Consider the following 24700-nt stretch of genomic DNA (forward strand, 5'->3'; position numbering starts at 1 on the left):
CTTCTTACTGGCAGAGGGCAACGACAGCTTGTTGTTATCGATTAAGTCTTGGATAGCTTCCTTAAGCTTCCAACAGTTTTCGGTGAGATGGTCCCTACCTTGGTGATACTTGCAGTGTGCATTGGGGTTCCAATTAGCCCACCTCTTCTCAACTGGTGGGTCCCCAAATGGTCCAATAGGAGTTATAAGACCTTTTGCATTTAATCGATCAAATGCGGTGTCATAACCCATGCCAATAGGAGTAAAGTTCCTCCTAAATGGTTTCTTATGTCCTTGATTGTTCATAGCAAGGACTTCTCCTAAATTAAAAGTGCTAACGTTGTTTGAGTGGGCGGTTTTGGAAGAAGAAGGATTATCGTTCTTCTTTCCTTTCCAGGCACTGTTGGAGTTATTGTTGGCAGCTTTTAACTTACCCAAGTCATCTTCAATGCTGATCCCAATGTCATAAACGGCTTTGAAGGTATGGAGGTTATTTTGATATTTGAGATGCTTGGAATATTTTTCTTGAAGATTTTTTATTAACAGCCTCATAGACTCTTTTTCACTTGGCACCTAAATCATCTTAGCTGAGGTTTCTCTTCATTTGTTAAAGAAAGAGGTGAAGCCTTCATTCTCTTTCTGCTTGAGGATTTCAAGTTCCCTATGGTCAGTCTCGACTTGAATGTTGCACTTGTACCTATCAACGAAAGCGTTTTCTATGGACTCCCAGGTAGAGGTCTTTTCTTTCTCGAGAGAAAAGAACCATTGTTGGCAAACGGTCTCGAGAGATAGTGAGAACAGAGAAGGGAAGACCTTCTTATCAATACCCTTAATACTCATTATTGTTTCGAATGCTCTTAAATGAAAGTAAGGGTTGTCAGTTGCTCTGAATTTTGGGATGTCGTTGGCGTTGAACTTCTGCGGAAGATGATCTTTGTCCACCGAGACCCCTTGTGATGTAAGCTCTTGAAACTTGTAGTCGCTAGACAACTTGCTTAAACTCTCTTGCATGAGGTCCATCTGTTGTTGCTTCACGGGATCATCGATCTTGAGTGCGAGAAGCTTCAGTGTCTCAGTCACGGTAGCCAGTTGGTTCTTAAGATCATTGACTTCTTCTTGTGTTGCCATTATAGTCTTAGATTTCCTCTTACGAGCTATGGGTTTGTCGAAAATTTGGACTTGTACGAAGAGGTTGTCTTTGATTAACCGTCCTTCCTTTCTTGACCACGCGCTGTAAATTAAACCATTTTGCGTTTTAATTACTTGACTCGAATCAACTCGACTTTACGGTTTATTTTAAGGAGGGGAAAAGAGAAAAAAGGGTGCATATTTTTGGCAAAAATAATGTGCATATTTTTAGGGAACTAAGTATAGTTTTTTTTTTATTTTTTTTTATTTTTTTTTATTGGAGGATTAATATCCGACTTACCCCCTTAAAAAAAATGACAGAAAAAACGCGCACACAAGACTCTCTTAAACATGGTCAAAGTATGTGTATTGGTGTGTGTGGTAAGTGTAAGTGACATGCTTGGACTCTTGAGTAAGACCATGGGACTTAGTGCCTAAACTCGATCATCGACTCAAATAAGTATTATTGACAGCAAAATTTAACCGAATTAATTAGAAAACTGATTAATTAGACTCTAGGTGATGACTCGACCAATAATCCGAACTGTCGCCTAAACGACAGGACTGGCGTCACACCGTGGAGCTTGGCGCCAGACGACAGGGCTGTCGTCAGGCGCTACACTCCATAGTGTGGCGCTACAGCTCAGACCTTGGTGCCAATAGTGGAGCTTCGGTCTGGGACTGTTTTCGGTGTTATTAGTCAATTGGGGTATGCCTAAAGTCGTACTAGGTCAATTATGATTAAAATATTAGACTTTATTGACTCAAATTAATTAATTAATTAATTAGGCAAAGTTCTTTAAGTAATTAATTTATTTAGTCTCAACACAAGTCAACAAACGGTTAAGAGAAACATAGAATATATATGCACAACAAATAATTCACAATTAGTCAAGTAGGCACAATATGATGCAATGGGTTTGCAACCTAACCATGGCTCTAGTTCTCTAAATTTCGGGATATGGTTTAGTCAATAGAGGGTCCATGGTTAATTGTTCGGATGCACCGCGCGGAAGCCAAACCGTGAAGGGTTGGCGCGAGTGGATGGGACACCGCGAGTTTTAGAAAAAACTCGCTTCCATGGTTTGGTGAATTGAACATCTTGGATGTACCCTTTGTTGCACGGAGAGTTCAATCGGGTAGATGGAGCATGACTTCCCAGAGGGTTATGTCCATATGTAGAACACATATGGGTTTTAGAAAAGCGAGAAAAAATTCAATCAGGAAGTAGGATCGAGCAAACAATACGAAAAACCGGTTGAAATTAGAACGCATATTTCTGGCTCGGTATTGGGGGAAATTGGCGCCAGCAAACAGAGACTGGCGCCAGTTTTTAACTGTAGCGCCTAGCGCCAATACTGGCGTCTGGCGCTACGACTAAAATACTGGCGCCAAGCTCTGGCCCCTGACGCTACTTCCCACATGCCTCAGCAGCTTTCTGTGCTCGATAAAATTTTTCAGTCTCGCGCGGTGTTATTTCGGTCCTAGTTGTGAAAGATATTTCTCTAATTTCCTACGTGTAAAATCCTATGTTTTTAACTCATTACGGATGATCTTTCCAATGAGATCTTTTTTATGCATATGACAATAATGTTAATCAAAATTACGCACATGAAATACTTAGAACGTTTCGAGTCTCATCCACTCATTCTAAATCATTGCCGAAACAAATTCAGGAATTAAAATAGAAATCCTCCCTAGTGGAGTCGCCAAAAACTGTAGGGAATAGTTTCAAGCTTTAATCCCACTAGCTTGAACCCCATTGTGATCATACTTTAAAGTACGGTGTCGTCCAAAAGGGAAGATAGAGCAAAAGAGTCGCCAACAAGTTTTTTTTAGGAACTTGTAAACCGTTCACGAGGTGAAGGTTACACCCCTGATCAAAGAGATCGTCAACTCCATAAGGTCTATAACCAAATAAGGGTTCGGGGATGAAGGTACAAATCCAACCTAAAAGAGATTGAACCTGCCCTAATAATAGGCCTCTTCTTTATTCTGATCGTATTCATGTGCGCTTTCTGACTAACATGCAATCAATAGGATTAACCCTAAACCTGTTTAATCTATGTTGGTTGAATATTAATGCACAAATAAATCTATAATTGGTGATCACTTGAAATTATAATCACATTAACCCTAAACAAGATTATTAATTATCTTATTAAGCGTGATTACAAGTACCAAATTCCCTTTAAACATGCATAAAAGGTGTGATCGAGCAATAACAATAAATAATGTCAAGTAACATAATAATCATAACAATAATAATAATCATAATCATCATAAAATATAACAATTATAATCATAAAATCATAATCATAAATCATGATTAAAATAATCATATCAACATTAAAGCATAATAATAGCAAGATCCTAGGCATGATACTAATAAGATTAATAACAAACCCTAGCATGTCACTAAGCAATAATAAAAATCAAATCTTTAACCCTAACATGATACTAACATGAATAAATATTAGGAAGAACATAGGAAGCATCGCAGGAATCATATTTAATATTAAAATTACCCTAGACATGATACTAGGAATATCATAATAACAATGTAAACATGATTTCTACATCATAATATCAATTTAAAACCATTAAAGTACTTACTTTGATGCCTCGTACCTCTTTCTAATTACAAAATACACACGTTAGTAACTTCAAGGAAAATAATAAACAAAACAATCAAATTAAATAATTGAAAGAGAGATTTGGGACCAAACCCTCAGAAATTAAACCTTTCACGTCTAGGGCGAAGGCAACTTCGAATATGGTTAGGTGTTTCTAGATCTTGTGAATGCGGAATTTTGTATGAAAAAAGCAAAGAAAGAATTAAAAGAGAATTGATTGTTGATGGTAATTCGTGAGAATTGGTGAATGATTGTAGGCGAATGCTAATTAAAACTGATTGTAGATGAGAAATCGTGAATGATGAGAATTGGTGAATGAAAACGGAGTTTTTTAATACGTTATTTATAGAGAAAATCAGCCAAAAAGATAAAATTAACAAAACAGAGTTTGACGCACAAAAAACAGAGTTGGCGCAAGCCCTGGCTAACTGGCGCTAGGCACCAATACTAGCGCCAGGCGCCAATGCCTGGGGTCAGGCGCCAAGCTTGGTTTTAACGCGTTTTCGAAAATCAGATAAGTTTGCCGTACTGGAGGATAAAATCATATAATTTCCTCGAAAATGCTATTTGATTTTGATTAAAACTCTGAAAAGTCAACAAAAAGTCAATTTATCAATGCTAATTGAATTAGGAATGGAAAGAACCTTCTAGAAGAATCTAGAAGACTAAAACCATTCCTAATTGCATTATGAATGATAAATCATATTAGGCCCTCCCCTAGATCATTGGGCCGTATATAAAGCTCAAACCGGGCCCAGTTTAGTAAATTGGCCATAACTTCCTCAATATTCATCGGAATTGGGCTTATAATATATCGTTGGAAAGCTCTTGGCAAGCCCCATCCAACTACACTACTATTGGACCCATATCATGGACCAACCAAACTGGATTGGCTGTTTTCTTAAAAATAAGTTTTCAAAAACAGAGAGAAGAGAAAAGAAATTAAAACTACCCGCAACACTAAACCTTCCACACTTTCGCTTCATTCGATTATGATTCGACGTGAAAGGTACTCATCACTGGGTTTGGTTTTGGGGAGACACAAATGGGTGTCTACAGTACCCCTTACGATGGGAACACCCTCCTTACAGTGGCGACTTTACTGGGGACTTAGAGGTTACATGATTAATTCGTAGTTATGGTCCAAGGTATACAACACTAGGTTGCCTATGGGTTGTAACGAGAATTAACTTGGATAATCTCTAGTTAGAGAGCGAGACTTGAACGCATAATATCTTCCTTTCACAAAAGAGTAAAAACCAAACAAGCAACATTGCATCATGCATAAGCATAGCACACTTAAGCCATTAAGGATTGGCTCATTGACTAAGGGTCGCCAACACTAGGCGTCTATCCCGAAATCAATAACAATAATCCCACCCACATCACCAACAAAATGTTGGGAGGACGATGTCATGAGTCAACACGCTGAGTGATTGATTTATGCGTCGTTTCTTAAGGTATGGTACCTTTGGACACCAAAGCCTTTTTTTTTTACCTTAGAACGACATTGCGTGAATCTTGACTTATGACATGCTTATGTGATTATGTGACTATGTGCAACGTGTTAGGATAGTCTTCTTTTTCTTAGTTTGGTCTAGGTTCCCAATTACTAAGTTGTCTCTCCGTGATTTAGCGTCATATTCAAAGGATAACATAAAAAAAAGGTTAAGTAAAAAAAATCGTATAAAAAAAGCTCAAATTTGAAAAAAAAAAATATTACGAGCTGGTGGCGCGCGCAACTCAAGAAGTTGCGCGACCCCTCCCAGTGCAAGTGATTTTGTTACGCGCGACAGCCGCGCTCAACTGAGTCACTTGCGTGCGCCCACTGGACGAGTCAGTTTTGATTTCTCAAAAAACAAATTGACTCGTCCGAACAATATCTTCATTGAAGAATTGTTAAGGGCGATGTTATCCTTTCTTACTCATTTAGGGCTGATTTTCAAGCTTGGGATAGAGGACCCTTGGGCACTCGCATTCTACGTTTACCACCCAAAGATCAACCCCTTTCAAACCACTTTCTTCAACAACTAATCCTAGTCCAACAACAATGCCAACTGTCAAAGAACTTCAACAAGAAATTCTTCGTATGAGAGAGGAAAAGGCTTAAGAGGTCGAGAAGATAAGAATTAAGAAGATGGAAAATGCTGAAAAGAAAAAAGCTGAAACTTTAGCCTTACAAGAAAAGATGGAGCAATTATCCATCAAAGAAAAGTCGTTAGAGAAACTAGTTCTTCGTTCTACAATGGGGAACAAGTACTTTGACGCGGAAAAGTTTGCTCCTCCCCTAGGACTTGCTTTACCAGAAAAGTTCGTAGCTACAGACTTGCCAATATTTAAGGTGACCAATAATCCACAAAATCATTTAATGTGTTTTACTAGCACTATGGCACTAAAAGGAGTTGATCCTAAGCTTTATGCTTTGACTTTCCCTTTATCACTAGACCCAACCGCGAGAGAGTGGTACTATGGGCTAGATCCAAAATTTAAAGCGACATGGAAAGATGTAGTTTCGGCTTTTATCACCCAATATGAGAGTAACGTAGAGTTCAAGTCAACTTTACGTGAACTTGAGATGCTTAAGCAAGGCGACGATGAAGGTTTCCTTGCTTTCTATGGTAGATGGCAAGAAAAGGCGGCCCACCTTTCCCAAAGGCCTCCTGAACTCGAGTTAGTACAAAAATTCATTGACAGCTGTCATGAAAAGTAGAACAAACATCTACGTTACCTTGGTCTGGACACTTTTCAAAAGATCTATTCTGTGGCTACTAAGATTGAAGATGATCTTTCTAAAGAAAAAGCAAAAAAACCTCATTATCATCATCAACCTAAGAATAACTACAAGAAAGGGAATGATAATGCATCATCCTTTATTGACATATTTGCGACTTCCACGCAATACAATAACACAAATCGATATGATGATCCCAGAAAAAGATGGACAAAAGAGAGAAAATTTACCCCATTTCCTATAAGCTATAAAGAATTGTTAGAAAATTTAAATGAAAAAGGATTACTTGCGCCAACAGGGCCAACACCACCCACTCCACCATAAAGGAGGTTTCCTCAATGGAATGGTAGTGCTTATTGTGCTTATCATAGAGGCGTTGGACACGATACTGAACGTTGCTATGTTTTAAAGCACAAAATACAAGATTTGGTAGACGATGGGAGAATTCCCACGCTTAAAGCTAACAATAATGCATCCCCCTTAGGGGTGTTTCACATCGTTGAAGACCATATGGGAAGTGATACGTTCAATCCTTTGGACTATATTACACCTATAGGAGAACCTCTATCCACAATACTCATAGGGGAAACTAATGAAGTATGATGTCGTCCCACCTCCATCTTGTTTGCAAAATGAGGCAAATGGAGCGCTTGATTGAGATCATTTCTTGGGGAAATCGCAAGATTTATCAAATCTCTCCTTGGATGAACAATGACATCAAGCACAACTCAGGGAACATCTTGAAATGGAGGCACATCCAAAGCCTCTAGAAGAAAGTTGGTTTATGAGTCCTACGACTAACCCAAATGAGATAAAGCATTTAACTCGTTCTGGGCGAGTCTACCAAGCACCACCACCAAATCGATCTTTGACCACACAAAATCAAACTCAAGGTCAAACACAAAATACAATACCACCTCCACTTGAGGTGGAAGATCCATTGGTCAAACAACTTTGCCAATCCAAGGCGAATGTTAGCATTTGGGAACTCCTTAGTACTTCTAAAGAACATAGGAATTCTCTCATGAACGCTCTAACGGCTTTGTCTGTAAGCATAGACACAACGCCTCAGGACCTCGTTAGCTTGCTTGCTAGCGAGAATCCGATAAGTCAATCTTTTTTACTAATGATGATTTGCCTTTAAAAGACACTACCCACAATAATGCGTTATACTTAACTGTGGGATGCAAGGGATACAATATCCCTCTAACTTTGGTAGACAATAGGTCGGCTGTAAACGTATGCCCATTACGAACGGCAAAATACTTAGGCCTAAATCCAGAAAAAGATTTCCAATCAACAAAACAAAGCATTAGGGCCTATGACAATTTGAGAAGATCGGTGTGTGGAACTGTTAAGCTACCAATAACCACAGGCCCAATTAAAAAGATGGTTAAATTCCATGTTATGGACATAAAAACTACATTCAACCTTTTACTTGGACGTCCTTGGATACATGAGCTTGGTGCAATACCATCCTCACTTCATCAAATGATTAGGTTGAACTATCAAGGGATTCCTATGACTATACATGATTCTCCACTCAAAATAGCAATAAATGATCAATCACTCTTAGAAATAAACCATGATAATGATGAAGAGGAAATGTGGGGATTTGAAGAGGAGCCAATCTTTACAATTGAAATGGAAGAAGACTTGGAAGAACCATTCAAGCTGGATCCATATTCCACTCGGATAGTAAACAATATCTTACTCAAGAGTAGTTACTTTCGTAGGATGCCTTTGGGAATATGAATGAAAAAATCTCTCTTACTTCCTATCCCACAGAAAAGCTTCTCCTTTGGACTGGGATATAAACCAACCAAAGAAGAATTGGGGTCTCACGATGCAAAAAAAAAAAAAAAAAAAAAAAAAGCACGTAGAGAAAATAATAAGAAAGTAATAATCACTTTACTCCCATCCTATCAACAAAACCTTAATGGACAATTCATTAGGGAGGGAGAAGATTACCCATTGTAGACACCTAAAAATGTCTCCCCAAAACCAAACCCGATGATGAACAACCTTTCACCGCCCTTACTGGTCGGGTTGAGTATTTAATCTTGAAGTGCTTAAATCCATATTTCCATTTCATAAAACAACCCAATTCCTAGCCCATTTTCCCAAACCGTAACTTATTTTTCTCTTTTTGTGTCTTTAAACCAAAAATAAATCATTTCGTGTCCTATAAAATCATTTATTTCGTGTCCTTTTTATAAAAAAGTTTAATCCAGTTTATTTTGGTCCATAATCTGGGTCCAATGATTGAATAGTTGGATTGGGCTTGAAAATATCTTTCCAACGATATATTATAAGCCTAAATCCTAGTTGCAACGAATAAGTTATGACCAAAATATTAAACTGAGCCCAAACCAAACCTAAGCCCACCTTACCTACGACCCAATGATCATGTGCAGGACCCAAATTATTTAATCCCATTCCTAAACCAATTAGGATTAATTAGAATCTTCTATAATTTTCTAAAATATCTTAATTATCCTTTTTGAAAAGATAAGATTAAAGAGTTTGAAATTGAATAAAAATTTTCTTTTTGAAAATCCTAATTCTATTCGAATTGAAAGACATTCAAAGATAGTCAGATATTATTTTTGTGCCTCATAGTTTTTATCCAAATTATATTTCCAATGATATATTATAATATCAATTCCGAGCTATAACGGAAAAGATATGAATAAAATATCAAACTCTATCCAAAACTGACACCGTCTCACTATTTCGGCCATATCTTTTATTCTAAAAAATATTTTAATCTGATTCTAATTGGGTTAAAAATTATACTTCAAGATCTTTCCAACGATATATTATTTATCTCATTCCGATTTCTGTATCAAAAGATATGATAAAAACAAAAACCAAAAAAACTGCTATCTATCGCAAGAGTATTTTTTTTTTCGAATTCTTATCTTATCCTGCTTTCTTCGACCCTTCTTTTTTCTCTATAAATAGAGCTCATGTCTCCCCTTTTTAAATCATCAACATTCTTGGATTCAATTAGTTCTCTCTTTTTCTCTCCTTTATGCTCTAGCCTAAACACTAGCCTACCCTTCTTCTTTCAAAATTCCCTTTTCAAGCACTCCAAGGAGTCCATACTTTACTCGTGGTTCTGTCCTTAAACAAAGGCGTGAAAGGTAGAAATGTTTGAGGGTTTGACCCCAAATCAATTTTATTTAATTTAATTTAAGTTAATTTAATTATCGTTTTATTATTTTTTTCCTTGAAGTTAGTAACTCGTTTATTATTTTATAGTTGCAAGCAAACAGAGTCAAAGTAAGAATTATGTTCCTTTTATTTCTATTATTTTTTTAACAATTTTATATTGTTGGATTTATTTTTAAATTGCTTCCAATATTAATGCTTATTTTATGATCACTATAATGCATGTTAAAGGGAATTCATAATTGAAAATCACGCCTAATAAGATAATTTGGACAACCGGTTTAGGATCCTTTTTAATCTTGTTATTAATTCAAGTGATCACTAATATTTTAGAATTATATGTTGCATTAATATTCAACCAATTTAGCTTAATAATAGTTTGGAGCAAATTGAATCTTTGTTTGCATGCCTTTGAGATCGTAGGAATCACTTTTCACTATAAGAATCGAGTAGAGGCCAATATGGGCGAATACTACTCCATGACTCACTTCGTACCATCATCCCCGATCCTCCTTTCATGGTTCCGAACCATATGGAGTTAGTAATCTCATGGATTATGAATGGGGTATAACCTTCACGGGTCAATCGTTGTCCCTTTATCGTGGTTGCCTTTTATGATCCGTGAACGGTTTACAAGTTCCTTAAAAACTTGTTGGCAGCTCCCTACTTTCCTTGTCCCTAATCGTATTATGTCAATTCCCACTTCCTATGAGTGTCAAGCATATTCACACATGCTTTAACGTAGGCGCACTTCGAACGACGCCTACACACATGCTACGAATTTCCGGAACCCTTAGTTTTGGAAGGAATCAAGAAGCCTGGATTTGAAATATTTCATGAATGCTACTTCTTGGATGACGATCTTATTATCGTTAAATCAAAACACCCAACTCTAGGGTGCTATGATGGGCAAGCATTTAACTTGCTATTTGGACTAGAGCAAAATCATGTCGCAACAATGACCAATCAAAATGCCATTTAAGATGAAGCTTTTGACCCAACCTCGTTGATCACCCCTTCAAACGAAACTTTTGAGCATGGACGGAGGAAATCTTTCAAATGGATCAATCACAAAGGCGATAAACTTGAAATTGTCACAGGCGAAGGGAAGATGTTTGAAGAATCGGACGATGAATTTATTATAGACTCTAGGGAAGCTGAAAATTAAGGCCTTATGGCCATTACCGAGTCTTTATTTTCTAGTTCTATGGACAAAAATCCCAAAAAGGATTCTTCTCTTGATGTACTCTCTTTTGCCTTTAATAATATGAGCTCTATTTCCGAGTATATGCTTTCTCTTGAATCTTTCGAATGCTATAACAATTAATCTAATGAAGATGATAACATTGATAAATTGGTTGAACTAATGAATGAACGAGAACAAAAGAACCCTATCATTGAAGAAACTGAAATAGTTAATATAGGAACTAACGAAAATAAGAGAGAAGTCAAAATTGGCTTAACTCTAAATCCGGAAGAGCGATCGACCCTCATATTGACGCTTAAAGAATTCGAAGACGTGTTTGCTTGGTCATACAAGGACATGCCTGGGACGCGGAACATACCATTCCCTTGAACCCTACTTCTAAACCAGTAAAACAAAAACATCGACGAATGAAACCTGATGTCGCATTAAAAATAAAAGAAGAAGTACACAAACAGTTGGACGCTGGTTTTATTCGCGTATGTAATTACCCAGAATGGGTAGTGAACATCGTTCCAGTTCCTAAAAAGGATGGACGAGTTCGCATGTGTGTCGACTTTTGGGATCTTAATAAAGCTAGCCCTAAAGACGATTTTCCTCTACCACATATTGATATATTTGGTAGATAACACGGCTGAGCATGCGATGTTATCATTTATGGATGGATACGCAGGTTACAACCAAATTTTAATGGCAAAAGAAGATGAAGAAAAGACATGTTTTATTACCCCTTGGGGTACGTATTTCTACACAGACATGCCATTTGGTTTAAAAATGCAGGAGCTACGTACCAAAGAATGGCTACGACTCTCTTGCATGATATGATGCATAAAGAAATAGAAGTTTACGTGGATGACATGATCGTAAAGTCCAAAGATAGAATGGGACATATAAAAGCTTTACGTAAATTTTCACTCGCATAAAAGAATATAAAATGCGATTGAATCCACAAAAATGCGCCTTCGGAGTAACTTCTCGTAAGTTACTCGGATACGTAGTAAGCATACGTGGCATAGAGATTGATCCCTCTAAAATAAAGGCAATTTTAGACATGCCTCCCTCTCAAATAGAAAAAGAAATTAGGGGATTCCTTGGCAAATTACAATACATTAGTCGGTTTATCAACAAATTGACTATGACTTGTGAGCCAATATTTAAAAAATTGAAAAAAGAGGAGAAACATGAATGGGACAATCAATGCCAAAAGGCCTTTGAGAAAATCAAAGATTATCTTAAAAGTCCACCAATTTTAGCACCACCAGTACCCAAACTACCTCTTAGGCTATACATTACAGTTACAGACATAGCCACAGGCGCCATGTTAGAACAAGAGGTAGAAAAAGTCGAACGTGCAATATATTACATAAGTAAGAAATTCATCCAATACGAAACAAAATATAGCACATTGGAAAAGACAAGCCTAGCATTAGTGTGGGCAACCAAAAAGTTACGACATTATATGTTACCACACACTACTCATGTGATTTCTCAACAAAATCTGATAAAGTATTTGTTTGAACAACCACCCATAAAAGGAAGGATATCTAAGTGGTTGGTGATGTTGGCTGAATTTGAGCTAAAATATATTCCAGAAAAATCAATGAAAGGAAAAGTAATTTCTGACTTTCTGGCGCAACATCCAATTCAAACAAGTCGTGCAGAAACTACTCATCTTTCGGATGAAGAGATTCTCATGACACAAGATGACAAATGGGTAATGTACTTCGACGGTGCGTCCAATAAAAAAGGATGTGGCGTAGGAGTGTTACTCATAAGTCCAGAGGGAGCACATACTCCAATCTCTGTTAAATTAGACATTGAGGTTACTAATAATGCCGCAGAATGTGAAGCGTGCATTATTGGACTAGAATCAGCGGCTAGCATAGGTGTGCAAAAATTAGAGGTATATGGAGACTCCAGTTTGATTATAAGTCATATATTAAAAAAATAGAAAATAAAGAACTCCACAATGATATTATACCAAGCACACCTAGAGCAACTCATCGAGCATTTTGAACATATTGATTTTAAATATCTCCCAAGGGATGACAATCAATTTGCCGATGCGCTAGCAAAATTAGCCTCAATGATCAACATTCTTGATCACTTAAATATGATGCCATTATGCATTGATAGAAGAGAAGAACCAGCATATTGCAACGCAATAGAGGAAATAAATGACATTGAAGGAGACAATCCTTAGTATGATCATATCCTCCAATATATTACTCATGGCACATATCTCGAAAATACTTCATCGAAAGACCAATGAGCCTTACGAACACTTGCGGCCCAATATGGTCTAATATATGGTCAATTATGCAAAAAAGGACCTAATGGTCAAAGATCACTATGTATAGGCCAACCGAAAGCCACACGTCTTATGGAAAATACTCACAAAGGTGTTTGTGGACCTCACATGAATGGTAAAAAGCTTTCAAAAATAATTTCACGACAAGGGTACTGTTGGTCCACTATGGAACATGATTGCATACAATATGTTAAAAAAATGTCCACAGTGCCAAATGTTCGCCAATTTACAACACCTTCCACCATCCGAACTATACAATCTCACTTCCCCTTGGCCATTTTCGACTTGGGGAATTGACATAATAGGTTAAGTCTCTCCAACAGGATCAGGAGGGCACGAGTATGTATTAGTTGCCATTGATTACTTTACTAAGTGAATTGAGGCTGCTTCTTACGTGAATATCACTTCTAAACATGTCGCAAGGTTTCTCGAACGAAACATATTTTGTAGATATGGAGTTCCACATGAACTAATTAGTGATCCGGGATCTCAATTCAAAGCTGAAGTCGGGACCCTCTTACCTCGTTATAAAGTAAAACATCATCACTTATCCCCATACAGACCTCAAATGAATGGAGTTGTAGAGTCAGCAAATAAAAATATAACACTCATCATTAAGAAAAGGGCAGAAAATTACAAAGACTGGCCGAATAAACTACACTTCGTATTATGGGGTTATAGAACGTCTATACGGACATAAATAGGAGTAACTCCATACTCCTTAGTTTTCGAAATGGACGCAGTTCAACCAGTCGAACAAGAAATACCATCCCTAGGCATCGAACTTGAAAGTAAGCTACCGGAAGCTGAAAGGGTAAGAGCGAGGAATGAACAGCTTTTATTCCTCGATGAACGACGATTAAGAGCTTTGCATCATGTACAAGTCTACCAAAGGCGCATTGCGCGTCATTTCAATAAAAGAGTAAAACCTAGAAATATAAAAGAAGGTGACTTGGTACTAAAGGAGGTTAGGGGTCCACCAACTGATCTAAGAGGGAAATTCAAACCTAATTGGATAGGTCCCTACCGCGTAATTGAAATCCTATCAGGAGGAGCCGTCAGATTAATGGATACTGGAGAAGATGAAATTCGCCAATTAATAAACATTGATCGCCTTAAGAAATATTACATATGAAATCCGGATAAAACTCGTTCACTCATACAACAATTTTTAATTAAGCATTCAATTGAAAGATTCTAATTGTTATGCATTTTACCGAATAACATGGTAAAATACATAACACTTAGGGGGGTAATTTAGAAATAATAAACCGTTCTAAGTGTTCAAATTTTTTCGAACATTACGAATTTTTAAAATAAATTTTTTTCGAGACATTCATAGCACAGCTGTCGCGCGCAACTGGAATAGTTGCGCGCGGGTGTCACGCGCAACTGATTTTGTTGCGCGCGATAGGCTCGCGCAACTGATTTTGTTGTGCGCGATAGGCTCGCGCAACGTCTTGCCCATGACACTTGATGATGAGTTGCGAACCCGAATTTTTGCGTTTGATTGAAGTCGCGATTTCTACTTACGGAAAAATAAGGGTGTTTCTTAAATATAACATATACTCGGAAAATAAAATTAAACTTTGATTTAATTCTTTTAAAAAAGGTTTGATTATTTTTTCATTTAATTTCTATCTAAGAGATTAAAGAAAAAAAATGCATAATAGTATAAAAAAAATATTAGAACTACGCAAAGACCTGATTTCGTAATGCGTATACGTAGGCAATCTTTATGATTCAGTCATATCAAAATATAAAAATATAAAGCTCATTTTATTTCATTCAAAATCCAAAGGAGAGATATTATTGAACTAGATAGTAAACGAAAAAAAAAAAAACATAGTAGTGATTACACTTTATCCGAAAAAAAAACAATGATCAAATTGTGTAACACTCTAAGGTTTTACTATGTCCTCGATTGTCACAGATGATGGAGAAGTAGTTTCCATCGCAACATTTTCAGAAACCTTGAAGCTTTCCCCTACACTCTTCTTCTTCACCCAAACATTGTTTTTCAATTTAGGGATTGGGGTCTTTGCAACCTGTTTTCCTTTCCCTTTGACTATTGGAGCTTTCTTGCGAGTATTTGGTGAAGGTTCTTTGATCTTCACACCTTGTTGCGCAGGTTTGGAGGGAGCTTTCCTTTTTGTTTCCTTCGAACGAGCCTTAGGAGATGAGAAGTCTAATTTTCTTCTCACTCCTTTGTTTTGGCCACTAGGAGGAGTAGTAGTGGTTGAATGCATCAAAGGCTTAGGTGGATTACGAGCAGTGGCGGCTTGAAGTTGAGATCTAGCCTTGTTTAATTCACCCTTATCCGCCGCATTCATCTAAGCCTTGTAAAAGGAAGATAATGTAATACTTGCGAGAGGATTTTGTATTACCCACTTAGGAAGACTTGACCAATATTCCATCCAACAAGCAATTCTTTCGGGTTTAAAAGTCACATCTTTAGGGGCATCACAATCTTGCGGAGGAATAAATTACCTCATCCCGTATTGTCTCATCACCCTACAAGGAAAAATATAAGTAGTATTAGATAGGCCTAAAAGCCTAATGTAAGGGCAATTGAGACTATTCCCAATCATACTATTTATGTTCCACCAAGGAATCACAAATCGTATGTTAGGAACCCCATGACAGAAAAATGACGTCAGTTCTTCTTCGTTCTAATGCTTATAAAGGATTTGACGTCCAGGTAATGTCTTTACTCCATTAGCCTCGAGGTTTTGAGGCTGATCAACAATTTGCAAACGCTCCATGAGCCAAAACTAAAAAAAAAAAAAAAAAAAAAAAACTTATTTTGCGATTTTTTACACTGACCCGAAGGCGAGACTACGTTGTTGAAAACTAATCTACCCTTGGTCAAAACAAAATTTATAGTCTCTCAACACACCCTTACACAAAGCATAGAGTAAGTCGAGGGTCGAACCACTAGGAATGGGAGGTGAATGTTAAAGTCAAAGCTAAGCTATTTCAAAGCAAATGAAGTGAGGTGTGTCTATTCTATCAATTAAACAATCGAAACGAAAATCAAACTTATCAAACACTAGGGTATGGATCCACATAAACTCGTAATTAATTCAACTAATAGGGATTGGAGATGACTAAGTCAAGTGTCGCGAGGGAAAATCCATTAAGCAATCAAGAGAATATGGTAGGCTGATCTCCCAGAGGTCAAACTAGTGCCAACTACGAGAGACTCTAGCTAGGAAACATGAAAACCTACCCAATCGATAAATGCAAGTCACAAATCAATTTTCCGTATCAATTTGAATCTACAATGCAATCTAGTATGAGAAACTTAGGTTGATCAGTCCTAAATTGAACACACACATGCACTTAATCAATCAGCCAATTTAATCACAACATAAACTCCATAAATTTCCCCCAATTAGCACAAATCAAGTACTCATTTATGCTTTACCATTTCTCTAGCAAGAAAACTACGCACTAATCATAGAAATCATTATCAAAACTAAACTAAGCAACAAATTCATCATCATCATGTTAATAAAAAATATACCAATTCAAAAATCAATCAATCTTGAACAATTAACAAAGAAATTGAGATCAAAACAGAGATTGCATTAAAGTAAATAAATCGTTACAAACTTGCTTCAATTTATTGGAGAAAAACACTTAGAATCATCAATCTTCAATCAAGAAATTCTCTCTCTACAAACTAGAGTTTCTCTCTCTAAAAATCTAACCTAATTCTATTCTAATTTCTGAAAATTGAACTCTCCTTAAAAATAGAAATAAAATCTATATATAGTAAAACTAACTAAGAGAAATTAGTTAGATCGTCCCCAAATAAACCCGAACAGGCGCGGCCAACTATAAGAGAGAGAGCGGCCGCACAATTCTGGGTACGGAACAGGGACCCGAAAAGGAGCACTTGCGCCCGAGAGAAGCGCGCCCGCTCCCGAGAGAGGCGCGGCCACGCCACCAAGCCGCGCGCCCGCGCCATTGCTGTGCGCGCCCGCGCCTGGGAACAGGGCAACCATCTTCCCTATCACTCCGATGCTCCTCGTGCGTTCCACTTAATGCTCTTGATAAACATGGAACCTTGTAGTTTCTAAACTCCATGTTTGCGGGTTCAAGACTAGAAATCATGCCCCCAAGGCTTGAATGCACAGCTCAAGGTGTTTAGGAACTTGCACTTCTCCATTCTTGAGCTTCAAATGGAGACCACTAGGCATCCTAATCAATGCCAAACTTGGGAAGAGGCCTCAGGAAACTTTGATAACTACCTTAACCTGAAAAATAAAGGAAAACAAGCAAATAAAAGAGAAAATAACAAAATAAACCAAGAAATGCATAAAAAAAGAAATCCAACTAAGAAAATGCAAACTAAAAGAAATAAAGAGTAAAATCAAAGAAAAGCTAAGTAAAAGAGCTATAGAAAAGCATGAAATTCATCCTAAAGAGAACCAAATGAGTGCCGTAAATGACACTCATAAAATTCCCCCAAGCTAAAATTTTGCTCGTCCTCGAGCAAAACAAAGCAAGAAAGAATAAGGATGAAAAACTTATTCAAAAAGAAAAAGAAAGACATAAGACGGGAATATACACTAAGACTCACTTTCGTAGGAATCACGGTTGTTTTTAGCTACAACAAGCCCTTTAAACCCCAAGTCGCCTATGAGGACGAGTGAGGTCTCGTAAAGGTTTCCTAAGAGCTTAACCTATAACTATCCACCAACATACATGAGGCAAACCACAAAAAGGAAAGTAAAAGAAAGAAAAAAAAATTGAAACCTTTACGAATTAGACTTTACAAAATGATCATATTTCAAATGAATAAACATCTTTCTTAAGCAAATAAGAGTATGCATGTTTCAAGATATCCGAGGTTGATTGAAACATAGAGTATGCTAAGCATAGAGAACTAGTTATTACAATTCACTTTTATCCCGTTCAATCTTACCGCGTTCTCCATATAGTCTCAAATCTTCCTCTAATGAGCATCTCAACAGCTCCTCGAAGGAGCCGGAAAAGAAATACTTTTGCGCTACACGACGTCTTGACTTTGTATTCCCTCTCTTTAGGCTTTAACTCATAATTCCCTCCCTCAAAATTTGACTCAACCTCTAGGTCAAAAGGTCTTTCCCATGGTTGTAATGCAAGGGCAAAAAGGGTTAGGGGTAGGCTAAAATTTTAAAATTTGGTGGTATCCCTAATAGTGAAGCAAAGAACGGGCCCTTTCTTGGAATCACAATCAAGTAGTCACCAAACAAAAACAAACTAACTCCCCTAAGCTTATTCAAAGCCATAATCACAATCATGTTTACAAAAAGCGTAAATGCTTCTCCCCCAAGCTTGAAGGAAGCATTGTCCTCAATGCTTGAAAAGAGGAAAAGAATCGCATCAAAATAGTTTTGAATTTTCTCATTTTCAACTTCTTTTTTTTCTATTTCTTTTTTTTTTCTTTATGAAAAAATTCAAAGCAATTGTCCTCGCCTCTTTTAACTTTGGACGGCTTTTACAACTTTGCATTTATTATGTCCTTGCCTTTTTTTTAATTTGGACGGCTTTTTCTATCATACATTTGCCATTATTCACAAAATATACACAAATCATTAGCTTGCTTACAAAAAGAACCAATGTCCATACTTATAAACCACAAACTCCACAAACATGACCATTTGCTTCACAAAAACCAAAAATAGAACAAAAAGAAACAAAAGGCTCACAATTCTAAAGATGTGGCTTGAAAAGAAGGTTAAAGGTTCAAATGGTTAGCTAGAGGGCAAATGTAAACCCAAGGAACTAAAATAAAAAAAATTAAACCTAGAAAAAGAAAAATTACCACCCCGAAAAGATGCCTTTGTCCTCCCTAGATGGTTCAGTCTCGTGTTTGAGAATTATGAATCAAGATTCAAGATTAGGTCCGCAATAGTCAAGGATTCATGCCACTCATGTAAGTTATGTAGAAGGCTTGAAAAATGAAGAACCTCACATGGATTTAGAAACAACTCATTATAGGTTTCAAATCGACTATAGGAAGCAACTACCAACATGCCACAAACAAGTAGAATCCGGTGTCATGATCCTCCTAGTTCTAGAACATGCTACCTTAGCATACACCTATCCTAGAGTTAAACAAGCATATTCTCAAACCGTGCATCCCCATACCATTTAGGAAGATATTCATTCAAAAGCAAAAATCGGTTGTATATAGTCCAATTCAAAAAGAAAAACAAAAAGGTGACAAATAAATCCTCAAAAACATACCAAAATCCAAAAACAAAAAGAAAGAAAAATAAAAGATAATAAAATAGAAAAGGTAAAACATAGATAAAGGAAAAGAAGTAAAATAAAGAATGGAACGAATATGCAAGTAGAACATGTAATTCCCAATCCACAAACAAGTGATCAAATGACAACATCGTCAATGATCCCAAACACTCTAGGTGTTAAAAGCATCCATCCTCGAACCATTCAACTTTTCCTAAAACTAATCCTAAACTATACATCCAAGAAAATAAAAGAGAATAAAGGGAAATAAGAAAGATCTCATGCTAAAAGAGTAAGGTGAAGAATCAACCACCTCATGAAGCTCCAGAAATCAAAGCATCATCATCAAAGCCATGTGAGAACAAAAATGGAAAAGAAAACTATAGACAAAGAAAACGGTTAGTAACTTCAAAACAAAAGAAAAGAAAAGAAAACGAAAAGGAAAGAAAATAAAAAGCAAAATAAGAAAAACTAAACTATCAAGAAAACAAGAAAATAAGAACTAAAGAACTAACTAAACATCTAACTAAACAACAAAATGCTAAACTACAAAATTTGGATTCAAGGGGTTTGGATTTTGGGGGTTTGGATTCAAGGGAGCAAACACACATCATCATCACAACAACAAAAAGATAAAAAATGAGCAAACATCATCAAAGTAGGATCAAGAATGAGATCATCATGCAAAGAAACAAGAGAAGCAAGGTTAGTCTCAACAACAAATTGGCCACCAAGACAAGACCCCTAAGAAAAGGAAAAGTTCCCCCAAGCTAAACAAAGATACATCTCAACATCCTGACAATACAAAGCAAGCACACATAAGACAAGGGATGGAGGAACATAGCACAAAAATAAGGGAACTAGCAACCACTACCACTCGGCCCGGAGCCATCGCTGTTATCCCCATTATAGGAAAACCCGAATGGGGGACCATGAGGATCCCATCCCCCGGTGTAACTGGGTGGCCAACCATAATGCCCTCGAAAGTTATCTTGTTACTAAGGGGAAAGGGGAGTGAATTGCTCAGGCAAGGCGAGCAGTAGTGGATGATCGGGATGTACATAGGGGTAGTTAGGATCACCCCTATAATCGCTCCCACCGGGAACACGGTAATCATAGTGACTGTGCTCATCGGGGAATGAGCGAGTCTCGGTGTTAGACCCCGGGGGTCCCTGCCAATATGGGTACGTAGGTACCCCATCACCCCCAAAAGATTGTAGAGGACCATATTGGGGTGGAAAGTAAGGGTAGTTAACCGGGGAAGTGATTTCTCCCCGGTTAACACCCGCATCATATACGTGTTGTTGTTGGAGAAACATACCTTGTTGCATCTCCGAAACCTCTCTCATATGGGTATAGAGGGCCTCAAAATCTTGATCGTACATGCCCTCCAACTGGATTTGCATGCCCTTCATTTGAGCACTAAGGGCATCCAAGTCGGTGCTAGCATATTGATGATGTTACTCTTGATGTTGTTGTTGTTGTTGTTGTTGTTGTTGTTGTTGTTGTTGTTGTTGTTGTTGTTGTGGCGGCTCTTCTTCTTCTTCTTCTTCTTCACCCATTTCTTCATCATCATCGTAGTAGGGAGGGCGGTGACTAATGGGGACATGCCAAATGTTTGCAACATTCTCTCAGTGGAGAGAGGTTAAGGAAGGGTTAGGGAGATAGCACCAATGCTCATTGTCCCTTAGCCACTCAAATACCTCGTCATCATCATTCTAATTTGCCAAGAAATGGATTTGCTTCAATTTCTTGACGTCGAGGTAAAGAGAATCATCATCCCCCACCGGAGTGCAAGATGACAAATAATGCCCTAGCTCAAGGTTGGTCACTAGCCTAGTGACCATGCTCCCATAAGGGATTTCGCCGGATTCCCTATCTTGCAACCCTTGGCAATAGCTTGCAAAAGTGTACCCCAAGTTTAGGCAACCCCGATACTCCGCTCGAGTAGCCACCCATAAAATCCGAAGTTCTAATTGACTCATCTTTCCCAATTCTTGCTTCGGGAACACCGAATATCCCAATAGCCTATGGAGCACCCGGAGACATGGTTGGTATAGCTTACTTATCTTGGCATACCGGGTCACAAAGTCACCGCAACAAGAAATATTGTCCCACCACGAATTCTGTTCATACTCATCGTTGAAGAAGAACTCGGGATCCAAAATATCATAATTTGGATAAAAATAAAGAGCCGCATTAAACTATTCCAAAGATTGATCGAATTGAATGTTGAAGATTTGAAACCGGACACGGTAGATACCACCTTCAATCACCGTAAGATCAAACGTGGCCAAGAACTCCAAAGTTGGTTGAACATATGTACGGAAGCTCCGACTCACAAAAGACCCCATGCAAAGGTTGTTGATCAACTCCCTCAAGTCTTTATCAATCCCCAATTTAATCATATCCAGTTGAAAATGGTGACGGGAAGGCTTGAGGGAACGATTTGCTTTGAGCTTGGAGTGTCTGACTTTTTGGATTGGGTTGGTAATTCTAAGTTTGGGTATAGGGGTAGGTTGTCGTTATTGTGAGGTAGATGGAGAAGGAGCGGGTTCTTCATTGGTTTTACGTTTCTTGAAAAGGCTTTTGATGTGTTTAGACATGATGATTTTCAAATGTACCAACTCAAAACACCACAATCACCCCAAAGAAACTCCAACAAACAATCTTGAATGCTTCAATTGAACTCCTTAACCAAAATCGACAAGCAACAATTCACTACCAAAGAAGTGCAATCCCAAATACTCACAATTACCACCAATTCAAGCCACCAAATGTATTCAAACCATATACCAAGCAGAAAGAAATCAAGAACCAAGGCTCAACATTATCAACGAAGCACCACTACCAAAAATCCGATCACAACAATTCTCAACAATAACGAACAATTTTGCTACACAAACAACACAATGTAAGTAATAAACAATCATTATACAACACAAATAACTAACCAAAATCCAATTTCAAACATCAAAACCATCAAAATACATACTACTACTATTCATGCCCATGAATTAACTAAAACATGCAATTATATAGTATAATAAAGCAATTAAGAGTAAGAGTAGATGATTATACCATATAAGAAGCAAATTAGAGCAATCCTTAGCCACTAATTTCCACTCACAAGAAAAACCACAATTAAGCTTCAACAATGGATGAGAGAGAATGGTGGTTGTTATGGGTGAAATGTAGTATGAATTTGTTAAAATTGGATGAATTGTTAGAGGATTTGATGAATTGTAATGGAAATTTAGTTGAATTTGAGTGAAAATTTGATGAATGAGTGTAGGGCTATGGGGCGGTTTTGGTGAGGGTGAAGGGGGTTTGAGCTTGTGAGAAAGAGGGTGAAGGGGAAATGAGGGAAAAGAAAGAAGAAAGAAGAAAGAAGAAAGAAATAAGCACGACAGGGGGGGTGCGCGGCCGCGTGGCCTGGCACCGCGCCCGCGCAGGGGCTAGGCGCGCCCCGCCACCTGCTGTTCTTCTTGCCTATATCCTTGGTGTATCCATGCGTGGGTACATCGATAACTATCATTCCGGGATTTTTGACCCCGACATAATGATCAGTTTCTAAATGTTAAAAAATGTGGGTTCAACACCCCAAATTATGGTAGCATCACGATGAACTCACCATGTTCCAATTTCTTCAAACTTAAGCACAAATTTCCTAACTTACCTTCCTAACAATTCTTACCCCTTTTACCTCAAAATTTCAATAAAATTGAACATAAAGCACATCAAAAACCGCGAAACACCATTCCATTGCTTGTTCCACTTGATGTAATCCAACTCCAAGAATTCAACCTATAAATCCAAAATAAAAACAAGTGAAAGAAAAGAAAAGAAACTAAAAGAAAGCAAATGAAGAAAAATTGAAATCAAAAGAAAATGTTAAAAATCTCCGGGTTGCCTCCCGAGAAGCGCTTGCTTAAGGTCCTTAGCTTGACCCTTCCTCCAAATCACGGAGGGTCAAAGAACACCACCTTCTTCAAAGTGGCAGAAAGAGCAAATTTCTCTTCAATTTTTAGCAACTTCTTGTTGTTTCTTGATGAAACTTCATTCGATGGTTTCTCAAAAGCAAGCTTCTCTTTCCATAACCTCATTCTCTTTCTCTTTTTTCCTAGAAGCTCGTGCTTTTTTCTTTGCCTTGTTCCTCTTTGTAAATGGTTTCTCACCATCAACACTCTTAGGATCATCGTCCTCCTCTTGAAGGTGAAGCTCAAACCAATAAGGAATGTCAATCTCCTTCTCGTCTATGAGCGTGGGAAACTCTTTTTTCTCTTTACTAACCTTCTTGCAATCAAAACTCAAAAACACATCATCACAATTCTCAAGAATTTTGTTAGTTGAAGTATCAATCATGCATACATTATCAATAGAGCGAGGGGAATTAACACACATGATTCCTTTCACAAAAGGCAAAAACTCATGCATCGGTTTTAGCTCGAAACTTTCCTCATTGTTACCAACTCTCAAAGTAATACTACCTCCCTTAACATCAATCAAAGCTCCCGAGGTAGCTAAGAAAGGTCTCCCTAAAATGATAGGAATATGGTCATCTTCCGCAATCTCTAACACAATGAAATCAACGGGAATTGTGAATTCTCCTATCTTAAGGGGAACATCCTCAACTCTTCCCTTTGGGAACTTGATGGATCTATCGGCTAATTGAAGGGTCATATTAGATGGAAGGAGCTCAACTATATCTTAAGTCTCTTGAAGACGGAATAAGGCATGATACTCACGCTAGCACCGAGATCACAAAGGGCAATTTGGAACAATTTTCCTTTGATTTTGCAAGGGATGGAGAAATTCCCGGGGTATTTCAACTTTTGGGGCAAGTCATTATGGATAAAGGCACTACAACACTCCCCCAAATTCACCGGTTCCACCATATGGCAATCTCTTTTACCGCTCAAAATTTCCTTAAGAAACCTAGCATAATTTGGCATTTGTTCCAAGACTTCGGTGAAAAGAATAGAAAGTTGAATTTTCTTCAGCATCTCAATAAATTGTCCAAATTGCTCATCCAATTTGTACCTATTGAACTTTTGAGGGTATGGAAGTTTGGGCTTATAAACCTCATCTTTCTTCTTCTCCTTCTCCTTTTGCTCTTTATTAGATTTCTCACTCATCTTGCTAGACTCTTCATGCTTATTCTCTTTGCTCGAATCACTCCCCTCTTCACCCTCCTTACTCTTCCTAGGAAAACTCTCTTCAAGGACTTTACCACTCCTAGTGGGGTTAGAACAAACCGGTTCCTTAGGATCAATTTCTTGCGAGGG

Source organism: Chenopodium album, chromosome 4 (genome assembly GCF_948465745.1).
Source record: "Chenopodium album chromosome 4, dcCheAlbu1.1, whole genome shotgun sequence".
In the NCBI taxonomy this organism is placed as follows: Eukaryota; Viridiplantae; Streptophyta; class Magnoliopsida; order Caryophyllales; family Amaranthaceae; genus Chenopodium; species Chenopodium album.